The sequence below is a fragment of the Aethalodelphis obliquidens genome, unplaced genomic scaffold (assembly GCF_003676395.1).
Source record: "Aethalodelphis obliquidens isolate GAN/ISIS:26980383/991018 unplaced genomic scaffold, ASM367639v1 scaffold7, whole genome shotgun sequence".
Lineage (NCBI taxonomy): Eukaryota > Metazoa > Chordata > Mammalia > Artiodactyla > Delphinidae > Aethalodelphis > Aethalodelphis obliquidens.
In genome coordinates, this window is record NW_020837951.1 from 28,052,670 (window position 1) to 28,068,834 (window position 16,165).

Here is a 16,165-nt window from a genome sequence, read left to right on the forward strand (position 1 = left end):
GTGTATAACTTGGGTTATATTGCCATCTGGTGTTCACCATGCAGTATAACTTGATTCGGGGAGTTAGAACATTAGAGTTGAACGTAATTTGAGAAAATTGGGAAAAGAGGAAAATGAGCTCTCAGCGGAGATCAGAATTTGGCTTTGCAGGTGCTTAATTAATGTCTTATTTTGACACATTCTAGAAGCTCCTGGGAACAACATGAAAGATGTGTCACTTTCAATCATTTTAGGAGGGTCTATGTGCATAGATAAATCATGAGGGAAGTCACCTAATGAACATGTGGGGCTGAGAGAATGTCTTCGATTCTTTACTGATCTCCCTTAAAGAAGACAATCTTTCATCCTGACCGAACGTAAGTCTGGCTGAGTAATCATTAACTTGCCCAAAGAAGAGTCAAGATTATGGGAAAGACAACCTCATCTTCTAAGAAGTAGGGTTTTTACTCAAGTTGAAGACTCCATGGAGTTAAATTTTCTAGAGGGGAAAGACCATTAAACCAAGATTAGGGTTATTGCATAGGAGGATGTATTAGTTTGGTAGGCTTCCTTAACAAAATACCATAGATTGTGTGCCTTGAACAACAGAAATTTATTTTCTCCCAGTGCTGGTACCTGGAAATCCAAGATCAAGGGGTTGGCAGGGTTGGTTTCACCTCTGAGGAGACCTCCCCTGAGGCCTCTCTCCTTGGCTTGTGGATGGCTGCTTTCTTCGTGTGTGTTTACATGGTTACCTCTCTGAATGCACCTGCCTGGTGTCTCTCTGTGTGTCCAAATTTCCTCTTGTTACAAGGACACCAGTAGTATTAGATTAGGGCCCACTCTAAGGAACTCATTTTAACTTGATTATCTCTTTAAAAACCCTATCTCCAAATATGGTCCCATGCTGAAGTTCTGGAGGTTAGGACTTCATCTTATGAGTTGTGGGAGACACAATTCAGCCCAGAAGAGAGAGTATGGCTGGCTATTTCATACTTCCTCAGGAACATACTCAGGGCCTATTATTAAAACTAGTACCTGGCTCTGGGAAACACTGGGGAGTCCTGTGAAGTAATCTGCCTGCCAAAGTCCATACTGATTGTCTCTCCAAGTAGTGGTGAGTTTTCTTTCGTGGTGGCAGGGATAAGCTTTCTGGAACCTTTCTTGAACTCGGATACCAGCAAAGCAGATGCTTTAGGTGGGGGGTGGGGGGGTGGGTGGGGGGTGATGGTAATTGTTAACAGCTGGGTGCACAGAACTGTGTTTGTACTGCATTTCCTAAACAGAGAGTAAAGAAGACATTGTCTCATTCCCAGTGGACAGGGACCTCAAGGGCTGAAGATTTAATGTAGTGTCATTTTTGCTTCCTAGTATAATATTTGGTTTGTTCGGGTTCTCTAAGGCTGGCATAGAAGTTAGAGTTTTAAAAACTCATGTTTAAGAAAAATTTCTGAGGAGCAAAGTCAAAGAAGTGTGGTCAAAAGAATCATCAAAACAAAAGGTGGTTTCAACCTGAACTGGGAACCTGGGGGCAAAGCCAAGGGCTTAGAAAGTCCAAGGAGATGAAAGCAAGCAAGAATGGATCCAAATGGACGGAGGGAGGGCTGAAGTGGACAGAGTAACTTCAAATGGGTGAGATTTTGAATATTTCTGGTAGTGTGGCAAGGGCAGAATAAATTTATTTAAACACATTTAAGTATGACTCCCTTATATCACATGATTGTCTATTTTGTGGATAAAGTGTCTTATACCACTTATGATTACCATTACAGTGCCTGGAAAATAGTAGTGGCTGAATAGAGATTTGATAATTGAATAAATAGCTCATCACAGAGCTCATGCTCTGTAAACCAGCACAAGATAACAAGCAACGAAAAGCTACACTGGCCTACCTTGTGTCGAAATAGGAAGCAGCTCTACATGTGAGCTCTACACTCTTGCATTTTTCCTATTATAGTTTTAACCATCCTTGGAAGGATTGAGTTTAAATTTAAGCTCTATACTGTTATAACCCTCTTGCCACACTAGATGGCGACAGAGACTAGCTTGTCTTTCTTTGCGGTCGCCCTACTGAAAAGCTTTCTCAGGAATAAAACAAATTCACTGGTTTGTTTTCTACCTATTGTTATTGATATTTACAAATAGTGAAAAATTGTTTTACTTATATTTTTATTCAGAAGATTTTAAAACAAAATGAACTCTCGAAGAGACTTGTAGTGTCTTATATCAAAGATTAAATAATAAGTAATAGTTCTGTGCTCAGCACTGAGCTGGAATCTATGGGGAATAGCAATAAGGAGAAGGCTTCATCCCTGCCCTTGAACTTACTAATATCTCTTACATTAACATAATGTGATGTATCAGTCATCGGCTCCCTGGCCTCACCTTGCTCAGGGTAAACAATAGGAAAGCTCTAGAGGAGCACCTCTGATCTAGTGCTGCTTCTGCTTTGTGTAATCAACAGATAAGATAAAGCATTTGTTTCAATGTTAAGTGATTTTTAATGCTTCAGCTAAGGCAGAGCTCAAGGTTGTCCCACAGTGTGATTTCAGTGGGGGTGGGAGTGTGGTAGTAGACTGTCTTGACAAGACAGACACTATTGTTTCCAGTCAATGACTTCAAAGAAGGTGTATTCATTTGCTAGGGCTGTTATAACAGAGTATCACAAACTGGGCTGCTTAAATAACAGAAATATATTATCTAGCAGTCCTGGAAGAGGCAAGACCAAGGTCAAGGTGTTGGCAGGGTTGGTTCCTTCTGAGGGCTGTGAGAATCTCTTCTGCCTCTTGCCTAGCTTCTGATGGTCTGCTAGAAATCTTCGGCATTCCTTGGCTTACAGAAGCATCACCCCAGTCTTTGCCTTCATCTTTGCATGGTCCTGTGGTCATTTCTGTATCTAAATCTTACCCCCCACCACCTTTTTTATCTTCTGAGAGAAATTATACAAGATAAGGTGCTTTGAGGATATTATAATTTTTGAACAGTTATGAATTCATTTATAAACATAATTATAAAATTGAATGCACACATAGGATATAATGAGACACATAAATGCTGACTGAAGGGGACAAGGTAGGGGCTGATTCAAAGATATGCTTAGCCCCTTAATTCATAAGCCCTTGCCTGAAAAAAGATTTGGAAAAATCAAAATGATCTATTAATTATAATTAATGTGATGTTTTTTCAAAGTACGCCTGGAATGATCTTTGATAAGAGTCATGTGGCAGATTAAAGAAGCCTGCGCATTCTTAGACACTCCAAGACAAGACATGGGTCTGTGTCACCTCCCCTGAAGTGTGAGCAAACCCTGTGCTTGCTCTAATAAAATATTGCAGACGTGATATTGCGCCAGTTTTTCAGTCCAGGCCTTAGGAAAGTGGCAGCTTTCGCTTCTTAGCTCTTGGAACACTTGGTCTCGGAGCCCTGAGCCACCATGGAAGAAGTATGGCCGCTCTGCTGGAGCCACCATGTGGAAAGAACAGGCATTTGGGTGAAGCCATTCTGTATTCTCCAGTCCAGTTCTGCTGCAGCCTAATCCCACCAAATTTTCCCTTTTTATAAGAAAGGGCTCACCCTACCTCAGTATGACCTCATCTTAACTAATTGTACTGCAATGACCCTATTTCCAAGTAAGGTCACATTCTGAGTTGGGGAGCTAAGACTTCAACAGATGAATATTTGGGGGACACAATTCAACTCATAGCAGAAGTCTTTAAAACTATTTCCCAGGTCGGTATTATAAGTATCCTCTGGTTGATTTCCTTTTTTGGGGGTGTGTGTGGCTTTTAAAAATCATGAGATGACCCCTGTATAAAATCTTTTTTTAATTTTATTTAATTTATGATTTATAATAATTTATGATTTATAATAATTTATGATTTTTAGCATAAATCATAGAATCTGTGCTAAAAAGCAATAAGTTATCTCTCCTTCTCTTCTTTCTTTCTTCTTATTATTTTTCACACAATGGTGTTAGACTTACATCTGGTACATGACTAGCAAATACTGAATCAGTAGAAGACAGGAGGAGCACAAAAGTAGGAAAGGATAGGAGAGGTTTCTAATTTATCAAAATATTAGCAGTCATACTTCATGTTTTAAACAAAAATGACAACATAGAGCCTCATTAAATTATGAATAACTAAGTTTCCTACAACATATTCTAAGACCACTTAGCCAAATGAATCTAATTTTTTTTTAAGTCTTGAAGGTCACTAGCTGCTTACCTCATAGGCAAGGCAGGCTCCTTGAAACATCATTCTGTATTCTCTCTGCTATCCAAGACGAAGCACACTGGGGAATGATGTGGCCTATAGCAGCCAAACTGGCCATGAGGAAGAATGCTCAGAAACAGGATGTTAGTGACTTTAGTGAGCGCATGCGTCAACCTTGTTGTATTGTAACTGGAGTTTTGGTGTTGAATTAAATTTGTCTTTACAAGGTGCATTATTTACATTATATATGATTAGGAAAATATTATTTTGGTCATTCATACATACAGCGAACTTCTAAAGAATTCTTTCCATGTGAAGGCTCCATTTTCAGCACAGAGAACTCAGAGCTGGATAAGGCACGATCCTTGTTTTCAGGAGAATCCCTCCATGCAGTTGCGCTCATTCGGCAGCCTAGATACACACGTGTGCGTTACAGCAGCATGAAGAACACTTGCCTATCTGCTGAGCCCAGTGCCAAAATCCTGGACAAGTGTCAGAAGCTCTGCACGTGCATGTGGTTGATGAGGATCCCGTGCCAGCTCGTGGGAAAGTCTTGTACTCCTGCCCTTGCCTCTTTTCTCAAACCTCTTTGACTGTTCTGCTGGTCACGTTTATGGGTCAGGCAAGTGAGGGTAGGCAGAACTTCTGGAGAGCACCTCCTGGATATACTTTGAGCACATTTGCTGAGTATGATTGTCATCATGATTAGTGTCCTCCTCCCCAATGAAGGTCGACTATTGAATATCCTCTCTTAACCTTAAAGTGCTCATTGATTCTTCAGTTCATCAGCATTCTCAAATAATGTTATTTAAATACTTAACTCTTCTTTCACTGGCTCAAATTTAGTTTCAGAGCTCTCAATTTTGCTTTATTCAACAGCTTTTTAATTGAAACAATATATTCCTGGTTATAAATATATCATTTATTCAGGCAGTAGAGTCCTATTTCTGCAGAAAACATCTTCCTCGTTTGTATGGCAGGTCAGCTATACTCCTTCAGAGAACAGCGTGTGTCCAGTGCTCTGCCAGTGGGAAAAGTGTGAGCCCCACTGTCCCACAGCAGCCAAAGAGCTGGGCGGAGAACTGCCAGGCAAAGTGTACATTCCTAAAAATCGCGAAAGGAGCCCTGGTGGTTGGACATAACCCAAAGTGGAGGTCTACGTGTTAGTGTAAGATAGAGTCCAAGCCTTCAAGGAGTCACACAGACTAAAGATGGCACCTCATTTGTTTTCCTTCACACTGTGTTCCCAGCACTGAGCACAACTTACATGTTCCCCGACTGTATAACAGGTTGAAAACAGTTAACTCAGTAGTTTTAGTGGAGGCTCTATGCAAGTCACAGGAGACTACAAGCCCAGATGTTTTTATTATTGATTTTATTATTTTTAAGAATAAATCATTTAGAAATTGGCAAACATAACTGAAGTATGGCCTATAAAATCAAATCGAAGCAAAGCAAATTTGCACATCTATAAATCAAGAAACCAGAAAAATTATGCTCCTGACTAGTGCATGGTGTTTGCTCGCCTAGCCAGTGCTCAGTAACCATTTATTAATTTGAAAGTGAAGGAGAAATTTCTGGAAAGTAATCTCAAGTCAAAAGCAATGTAAATTCTTTTGTAATAAAAGCTTTACACCATGATGACAAGTTTAAAGCTCTCATTTGGCGTTGCTTGAGTCCCTACTGTGTACCCAATATCCAGACCTATGACGCACCTTCCTTTTCTGAACTTTATTATTTCACAATAACAATTTTTCTTACCATGTAGATACAAATTAAATTGTATGTCATTCTCTATTAATAGAGAGAAGGAGTTTCCTTTATTAAGCTCTTATTGGAGACAAAATTTTCCCACTCTGAGAAAGATCAAATAATTTCTAGCCTTTAAAATTCTTTAATTCCATAAAAATTAATGCTAGGAATATTTCAATTAGGAAATATGTGCAGCAGTCAACTTGTTTAAGAGTGTGGTAAAAGTCATTTCAAAGAGACTCAATTCATGGAGGACATTAATTATAGCAAGAGGTCTTTTGATATTGACATCAAATCACTATAATTTAAGTGTTTTGACATGTGCTGACATGCTTAACTTTCTGAAGCACATTTAAATCTTTCTGTAAGTCATCTACTAAAGGTGAAGAGAAGACTACCCATAATACCAAGTATCCTTGAGAAATGACCACGGCATTCACTGTGAAGCCACATTACAGAGTCAAAGTTGCTAGTCCTTCTGCAGTGTAAAATGAAAATGTTTCATGAGTCTAAGTGGGACCAGTGAATACTGGTGCTGCCGTTTCTAAAGGAGCCATGGCAAGGTGACTTCAATTCTTGTAGGTAGATAAAACCATCCTCTGTGTGGGTATCTCATAGAACTTAGCACACAACATCCAAGAGTTTAATTATCTGCGGACATAACCATACAGTTTAAAAATAATTGACTGAGGGACTTCCCTGGTGGTCCAGTGGTAAAGAATGGGGGAACTAAGATCCTACATGGCGCAGGGCAACTAGGCCCATGTGCCACAACTACCGTGCCTTGGTGCCGCAAACTACAGAGCCCACGTGCTCTGGAGCCTGCACGCCACAACGAAGAGCCCACACGCCACAATGAAGAGCCCACACCACAGTGAAAGATCCCACATGCCACAAGTAAGAGCTGACGCAGCCAAAAAAAAATAAAAGAAAATAAATAAATAAATAAAATAATTGACTGAATTATATGCAGTGTCTACACCTTACTAAAGTGACCAGGCTAAAACAAGGAAAAGTGTCACTGAGTCATCTGCAGTGTACATGTTCCTGTGAACAAAAGAGGAGTCTTACCTACTTAAGTCTAGAAAAGGAGGAATTTTGCCCAGTATAGAAAAACGTTATCCAAAAGACACAGTCTGACCACTAGAAAAGTGAACAGGATTGGGGGACAAGGAGAGATTGCTGGCTTTTCTACATCTCTGTTAAAATATTCCTCAAGAGCATCCAATTCCTTTGCTCTGATTCTTTGTCACTGAGCGACCTTCTGATGACGCATTCATTTTCAAACTACTGAAGTCTCCTGTGTCTAATACCAGGGAAAGAGCGCCCTGAATTTGTTGGAAGTATTTCTTCTTCCATGATAAATTAACAAATCTGCTAGTGTCTGCTTTACCACCTATCTCTTGAGAATTTTGTTGTTATAAACCAGCCCCTCAGAGATCAGTTAACTCTTGGCACACTGACAAATTCAAATTTCTAGGACAAAAAAGGAAGAAACTTTTGGAGATGATGGATATAGTTATTACCTGGATAGGGGTGATGGTTTCATGGGTGTATATATATATGTCAGAACTCATCAAGTTGTATACTTTAAGTATGTTCAGTTTTTTTGTGTATCAATTGTACCTCAGTAAAGATGTTTAAAAAAAAAAGAAAAAAAATCAAGGAACAGACTTTGGGCTCTGTAAGATCAACAGGCTCTGAGGCTTATTCTCATATGCATGTTCTAATCATGACTTGTCCCTGGTGCAACTGTTTGATACAACAACAGCAGAAACAAATTTGTGAGTGATTACCATGAGTTAGCCAATATGCTGAGTATGTTCTCGTATATTTAATTATCTAAATAGCTCTTTGCCTTGTGAGACAATTTCCAGTTTACAGGTGAAGTAATAGAGGCTTAAGGTAATAAAATAACTTGTTCACACAGTGGTATATTTATGGTTTGAACCTAGGCTTATCTGACTCCAAGATCTTTATGGTATTGCCTGCTGTCTCTCTCTAAGTTATTAAATGGGTTTTAATAGAGATCCTGTCCTTTACTAGTACAACGACTTCATGGTAAAGAAAACTCCTACACTGTGAACAACCTAGATGTTAACAGTGGAATAGATCTCACCAATTAAGACAATGGAATATAAAATGTAATATCTAGTGATTGAATTGATTTTGAATTTCTTAATAGACCTCTATTTGACTAAAAGATTTTAAACTGTTAATCAACTCAGCCATGGATGGGCTGGGTTGATTGTCTGTGGCTTACTTACTCCAGTGTCCTCCACATTGGCAGTCACTTCACAACTACATTTAAACTTGAGTCCATCACTTGGTGCTGTGAAGGGCTACCGAATTTACTATTTAGGCTATAAGGTCTAATAAAAGAAATAGTCAAATAAATATAATTGTAATGAAATGTGTTGTTACAGCCATCTGAACCAGTTGCTGTGGGAACCTTAGGTAAGAGCAATAAATCACCTGGGCTCCAGTAAGGAGCTCTCAGTTGGCTCTAGTCTGAAAGGATAGATGAGTGTTCGCTGGGTGAAGAATTGAATAGGGGAAAGTGCTTTGCAGGCAGTAAACCCAGGCTCTACAAGGCATTAACATGTAAAAAAGTTCTGTAAAACCATAGTATGGTAAGAAATGCAATGTGGTAGGTTTTTATTTGTTTGTTTTTGTAATTATGAGCATGTTGGCTAGAGGTTAAGACAGGTGGCATGTAAGGGAGAGCCAGATCACGGGAAAGTGCTTGACTCTCTGTTGCTTACAGGTTTTTTCTCCGCGAGTGATTTCAAGTCTAAAGGAGGAGACTCAGTGAGACAGACGTAGGTCCTCCATCATCAGGTAGGGTCTAATTTTTAAGTCTGATTGTCTCAGCTTTCTGGACTTCGATTAGCTTCTGCTTCAGGTCATGTTCAGTGTATGCAGTGAAAAATGGGATGGATCTTTTCATTCACACTGAACATTCTTTAAAGAGGTTGTCAGTGTGTGGTTATGAGACCATTGTATCAGAAAAATCTGGAAAGCTTGCTGAAAAGGCAGATTCCTGGATCCTGGGATTTTGGTATTCTTGGCTTGAGTTAATGGCAGGAATCTAAAGTTTTAACAAACATCCTGCAAGATTCTGTTACGTATATAAATGTGGGTACCCTTGTTCTATAGGATAAAATACAAAAAGATATAGTTACATTGATTAATGGCAGCTCTCATATAACTCAAATATTTTCTTCCCTTTAAGAGAAAAGAAACTACAAGGCAATATATTGATAACATTAATATAGAATTACAAATCCAGCTTCTAGATCTAGAAGATTATGTATATCATGAGTTAGGATTAATTCAATTTATGTACTATTCTTATGTATATTACAGCAGAGGCTACACAATGGAAGCCTGTTCAACCTGAATTTGCTCATGGAAGTGTTCGTTTTGGCCTATAGTCTAATTTCTCAAAGTTTAAATTAACCTCCTCATTTAGACACAGCAATATTTCATACAAAATATTGAATTCACATTATGCAATCAATAAACAGCTGAAACTGGTTAGGGGATGCCTCCTTTGGGAAAGAATCCAGGCTATGTAGTTCACCATATACCCCACCCAGTCTTTTCCACTCTGGGCTCTTGCCTGGCCCATAGGACTAGTCTTGTCTCCCTGAAACAAGGCTCCTCCACATCTGGCTACTGCATGCCTTCTAGTTTCATTCTTGCTCTTTCCCCAGTTCTCCTCCTGCTCAAGCATTGCCATACATTGGGAGGTGGTTGGTCAGAGACCTTCACACTTCTGTGTCTTTGCACATGCTGTCCCTTAGGTTTAAAATGTCCTTGTCAACTTTATATTCTTGGTCATCTTTTAAGAGCCATTGCAAGTATCATACCAGTTGTGCAGTCCTCCCTGACTCTTCCCAGGCTAGGTTAGGAATTCTACCTCTGCTCTCTAACAACTTTGTGAAACTCTCTAGCACCTCTTAGCATGTTATACTATAATCAACTGTTGAACATCACCACTAAACCATGACTTTATTCAGTATTTGACATTTAAAATGAATTTTTACCTAGGCTTGGTATAGAAAGGATCCTTTCAAACCCACAGGCAACCAGAAGATCTAATAATCCCAGTGACCCAACTGCTTAATTATCTTAGTAGTAGACATTGTGACATTATTTTGGAAGAATGCATAACCATTTTGACTTTATCCAGAAATGTTTGGGCAGAGTTCTTCAAGTAGGTGCAGTGTATTCTTTCTTATTTCATTACAGTTATTACACTTCTGAAACGAATATATCAGAGGAGACCTAAAAACCTACTTTATTAAAATTCTTCCTATCAGATATACTACAACTACATCTTAGCTGAATGCAATTTGTGGTAAGTTCTTAGGAGAAAATCCTATTCTATATTTAACTGTAGACTTATCTAACATAGAAGTCGCATTTAACTCTGAATTCTGTTTATTCTCTTTTTGGTAAAATAATCTATTGCCCCCTTCATAATAATTCCAGTTTCAACTATTCTCTATCACTTTCAACATTCCATTTCCTCCAAACATCATGCGAGTTATTTTTCCTTTTCTTGAACATACTTATTAGTTTCTCCCTTTCTTTTTCTGGTCAAATGCCATCAGGTTTTAATTAATTCCTTCTATAATATTTGCATGCTATGATTTTCTTTAATTTATTTTGTCTACACTCTTGCCTTATTTAATTCAAGGGAACATTTGGGGAATGGATATAGTTTGCATAAAGGATGCTTCACAAATAAATTATTCTGCTTCCAACTGCCAGAATGGGTAAGCAAAGCTTGCAAAGCCATTTCTATAAAGTCTATCTGCAAACAATGAGAACACTCCTGATTAATGTAGGCTAAAGCTACACCGAAAGTCATTAGTACACTTCAGTTGCACTTGCCCACTTCAAGTTTTAAAAAGTGACGCTGAGTTTGAAATTACTTTTTCAGCACCAATTTTAAAAAGAATGCATAAATCTGGCCTTGTTTGGCTGATAGCTCTCTGTCCAGATGGAACTGTGATTGTGAATTTCTAGAGCATTACAAGCTTGGAGGTCCAGTGATTGTACTATGATGTTTCACAAATTAAATTTCTCTCCTTTGTGAGTTGTTGACAATATGATAGCATTTACTTTATTGAAAATAACTTCAATTCCATTAAAATTAACTGGGTGAATTAATATAAAGCATATTTTTTGGAAGGTGTTAGGAGATAGAGATGAGCCTAAGGAGAAGGAGAGCAGGGCTGGAGGAAGAGGTACTGGTGTGAAGTGACACAGAGAGGGGAAAGTGTCTGATTAGAGATCTCCAAGAGGGAGAGAGAGAGAGGATACAGAGGGGGTGCCAGGCTGTAATGATTTTTGTTCATTTTTTTTACTCTCTATTACCTCTATTTTTTTCATAAAACTTTACAATTTGATGTTTTATAAACACTTACGTAATTGCTTATTATTTCTCTCCTGCAGTAGAGTGTAAGTTCTAGGAGTGCAGAAACTGTTAGTTTTATTTTCAAATATATAGCAGGCACCTGTCACGGTGCTGGCAAATCGTAGATTCTGAATAACTATTTGCTCCATAAAATAAGAAAGGCTGAAAAGTTAATACATTTCCAAGTTCTGGAAGTATATGAGCCATGAAGATCTGAGCAACCCAGGCAGGAAAGGAATTGTGAAGGTAACTTAAAGTTAAGTATTTACAGGAAAAAATGAAACAGCAGGAAGATTAGAGATGGAGCAGGGGAAAATTCTGGTGTTTTCCTACGGAATTAATATGATAACATTTAAAATGTCTTAAAAGATAAACTAGTTTGTTTGCAGTAGACTAAAGTAGATAAAGAAGTAATTAATATTAGAACATGTATATATAAGTTTTATTATATGGTGAAGGAGTAAAGAAGTAGAGGAAGTAAGAGAGGCTAATTTTAATGGTGTTATACCAGGCATAGTTATTGTGGCCGTGTTTCTGAACAAATGGGGGATTCTTCTTTTGCTTGTAATTAATTTAGGAATTCTCTTTTCTACCGAAAGAAATTTAGAACAATGTCTCCATTCAAGGTAGAAAGGCAGTATGGTGCTGAGTGACCTCCATCAAGGCTGCTCCCTGTCAGGCAAAGGATTGGGGTGAATCCCACATCAGTTTATATCAAGGTATAAGAAATAGGCTTTACTGGATAAAAAGAAATAACACAAGGCAAGATCAGTGACACAGATACCCATGTCTGCCTGTCTCTTACCACTGCACAGAATGGTATACCAGAACCAAGGCTTCCACTGATGAAGTTGAGGGTCTCACTTTTAAAGGGCAAACATGAGAAAGTGGCTTTGTCAAGAAAGGAATAAACTGACCATTTGCATTTGGAGTACTAGCTATTTATAGGAGTCATCTGGGATGCTCATGCCCCAGTATCTGAAGATCTTCAGACCTATGCAATATTGCAGTTCTCTGTGGGAAGGAAGCCTGACACCTGGGATGCTGAGCCTGCATAAGCTCCTTTCACTGGGAGGCTACACCTGTTTCTCAGCCTGCTTATTGTCTGGGAAACCCAGGCAGAGAAACCCAGTAGTACTTGCTTTGTGCCCTTTGACAAATTAACTTCTCAAGGTCTTAGCTTTTTTATCTTAAAATAAGAATGATGTGTATCTCATGGAATTCCTTGGAAATTTGGATTTTCTTCTAAATGAACTAGATGTATTTGTTTCTCAGAAATGTACTATAGAATCATTTATTAGTGACCACTAAAAACTACAAAATTTCATTTTCCTGACCTTCATGACTTTTTGGAAAGTACAAACAAATGATAACTCCATTCCAGACATGAGTTAATACTGGGATTTAAGTGCAGAGTGCTAGAAAACTAGAATTCTGTTTGAACTTAAATATTATTTAACATTTTTTTAACATAGTTACATGGACCTCAATATTAGGTAACAAAATGCCCAATGATCAAGACTTTGAGACCTTTTTATTTACACATTTATTGCAAAGTAATTCTGGCAAGACAAAGAAAAGGGTGGCATGATTGTTTAGATGATGTCAAAAGGACAATTCCTGAGTTTTCTGGCACATACTAAGAGCATATTTCTCTGTTTTTAAATGGAGAATCACAATGTCTATGTTCTTATTGCCCAGAAATAACTCAAGCAAGACAGTCTGTATAGTTGGAGAGGCTAAGGACGTTCTAGACCAGTCTGTGAGGAGGGAACTCTTAGTGTGGTGTGCTGTGGAACTAACAGGATGCTTTCTTTGTACCAAGCACCATGATTTACCTTTTACACATATCATTGTATTGCATTGCATTTTCACAACAGTCCCTGTTGTTCTCCTTTAGTGGTCCATCTGAGGAAAAAAAATAGATTACTGAAGAATACTGGGTAGCAATCTGAGAAGAAAAGATGCCTACCTTTTTTTTTATTGAAAGAATGGATTACTTTAAAAAGTTTCTGTAGACTTAAGGTCTTAAGAAATTTCAGAGCTAGACAGCAAAAATATTTTTTAAAATAACTAAATTAGCTAAAAGATAATAGACTAAACTCTAAATAGAAGGGTACTTTAAATAAGAAAAACACCAAGGACAGTGGCTACACTCACATTGTAGTAGAAGACAGGGTCATGGTCTGCAGTGAGGGGACTGGGTCAGGCTGTTCCAGAACAAGGCCTGGACTCATCATTGTGCATGGAGGTCAGGACCTTAGAAGCTGGAGTGACACAGATCAGGATTCAATCCAGGTGTCCCTATTCTCCAACTATGTGACTTTAGGCAAGTCATTTAAGTTGTCTGAGTATTTGTTTTCTATTTATAAAATGAGAATAATAAAATGCCTCCATCATACAGTCCAGATTAACTTAGTTTGTACAAATTACACCTAGCACAGTGCTAGGTACATGAACATTCAGTAAGTGGGCTTATTGTTTTTAAATTTTTTATTGCCTGGGCAACTTTTAAAGGGTTTCTGGCATATAGGATTGGAGTGAATCTGAGGTCCCTAAGATTCCTGTGTCCCCAGTTGAGAAACCAGTGTCTTGGGACTCTGTGTCTGGCATCAGGGGTTCATACCTTAAGGGAGTGACATTGATCTTTTTTCCATTTATGACACAGAGACTCATCAGAAAGGAGACATTCTTCTTAATTCTGTTCATACCAAGTGCCATCTTTCCCTTCTCTTATAAAATAGCACATAGACTTCAATCCAAAGTCCTTGTTAATGAAAATGTGATATGAACTATTGGCTTTAAGAAATCATATGCACTATTTTAAAGAATTGGTTTTGATACTTTCATTTGTATATTAACAAGCACACTGAACACATTTATAGCAAAACACAGATCTCATCTGAATGTCCTTTGACAATAAGAATAGTTAACTCTTCATTTCTTACCATCTTTTCTCCTGTAGTAAAGGAAAGGCATTAATACTTCTGAGTGAAACATGAAAGCTGCTTTTCTGCAAAATAGATTTATAAGTACTCTGAAGTACTATAATAAGAGTGATAGTAAAATTCCAATCATTCACTGCTCCAAAAGTTAAAATACAAAGAACTTATTGGAGTTTCTTTTAATCATCTTTTAAATCTACAAAGATAGTCAAAGTAGAACACTATTGGTTTTTATTTCTGAAAGTACTTTCCCATAGGGCATTATGCTGCTGTATCAGACCAAGAACTCCTTTCCATCACTTTGTGTGAGTTTTATAAATTAATGAAGATCTTGTTTGTGGGGAAAACATGCCGTTTAAGATATTGTATGTTAGAAAGAGCTCCAAAATTCATAGGTTCCCTTCCATTTAGGCACTTGAAATGCTCAGATTATACTGAAAGCTTCTTGAGGAATGCCAAATGCAGTTGCCTCTGCAAGTGAGCAGCAGAGTCCCAGAGGGTCATCTGAAAGATGTTTTGATCCATGGCTGACGTCACTAGAGGGATGGCTCAGTCTAAGACTTGAGATGTCTTCAAAGACCTAGGATCTGTGGTTTAATTAAAATGGATGGATGGAGGTGTTAAGGGGGAAATGTTTTCAACAGCTTCAAGAGTAGAATTTATTGACTTCAAAGACAAAGAAAGTAGACAAGACAATAGTCCCAGAGGATAGAATAAAATTTGCTAGTAAAAATGGAGCAGCATTTTGTTTCTTTTTAAGATCTCTTAAATATTGCAAAACAAACAAAAAAATATTCAAAGCACCCTCCATAGCTCTGGTTTTCAGATTTCTATGTTCATTAGGATCAGCTGTTACAATACAGATGCCCAAGCCAGACACTAACCCTAATGACTGAGATTTTCAGTGGGAGAAGGTAGGTGATTCTAATGCAATCAAGGTCTAAGAATAGTTACTCCATGTTTTTTGTCACCTGACGTACCAGGCAATAGGGAAAGGTCTCTGGATTTTAAGACAGTAAAACACCACTATTTTTTTTTTTTAATGAGGTATAGTTGATGTACAATATTGTATAATTTTCAGGTGTACTGCACAGTGATTCACAATTTTTAAAGGTTATATTCCATTTATAGTTGTTATAAAATATTGACTGTATTCCCTATGTTGTACAATATATCCTTGTAGCTTATGTATTTTATAGATAGTAGTTGGTACCACTTCATCCCTTACCACTATCTTGCCCCTCCCCCTTTCCTTCTCTCCACTGGTAACCACTAGTTTGGTCTCTATATCTGTGAGTGTTTCTTTTTTGTTATATTCAGTAGTTTGTTTTATTTTTTAGATTCCACATATAAGTGATATCATACAGTATTTGTCTTTCGCTTTATGACTTATTTCACTTAGCATAATACCCTCCAAGTCCACCTACTGGGTTGGCCAAGAAGTACATTCAGTTTTTTTTTTTAACATCTTTATTGGAGTATAATTGCTTTACAATGGTGTGTTAGTTTCTGCTTTACAACAAAATGAATCAGCTATGCATATACATATATCCCCATATCTCCTCCCTCTTGCTTCTCCCTCCCATTCTCCCTAACCCACCCCTCTAGGTGGTCACAAAGCACTGACCTGATCTCCGTGTGCTATGTGGCTGCTTCCTACTAGCTATCTATTTTACTTTTGGTGCTCTATATATGTCCATGCCACTCTCTCACTTCCTCTCAGCTTACCCTTCCCCCTCCCCATATCCTCAAGTGCATTCTCTACATCTGCATCTTTATTCCTGTCCTGCCCCTAGGTTCTTCAGAACCTTTTTTTTTTTTTTTTGAGATTCCATATATATGTG

General features: G+C 38.1%; 1 protein-coding gene across 1 annotated transcript in view; it reads left to right on the plus strand.

Annotated features, from left to right (window-relative positions):
* LOC113619869 (olfactory receptor 13C3-like) overlaps positions 1-16,165 on the plus strand; it is a 344,039-nt gene that overhangs the window by 41,845 nt on the left and 286,029 nt on the right.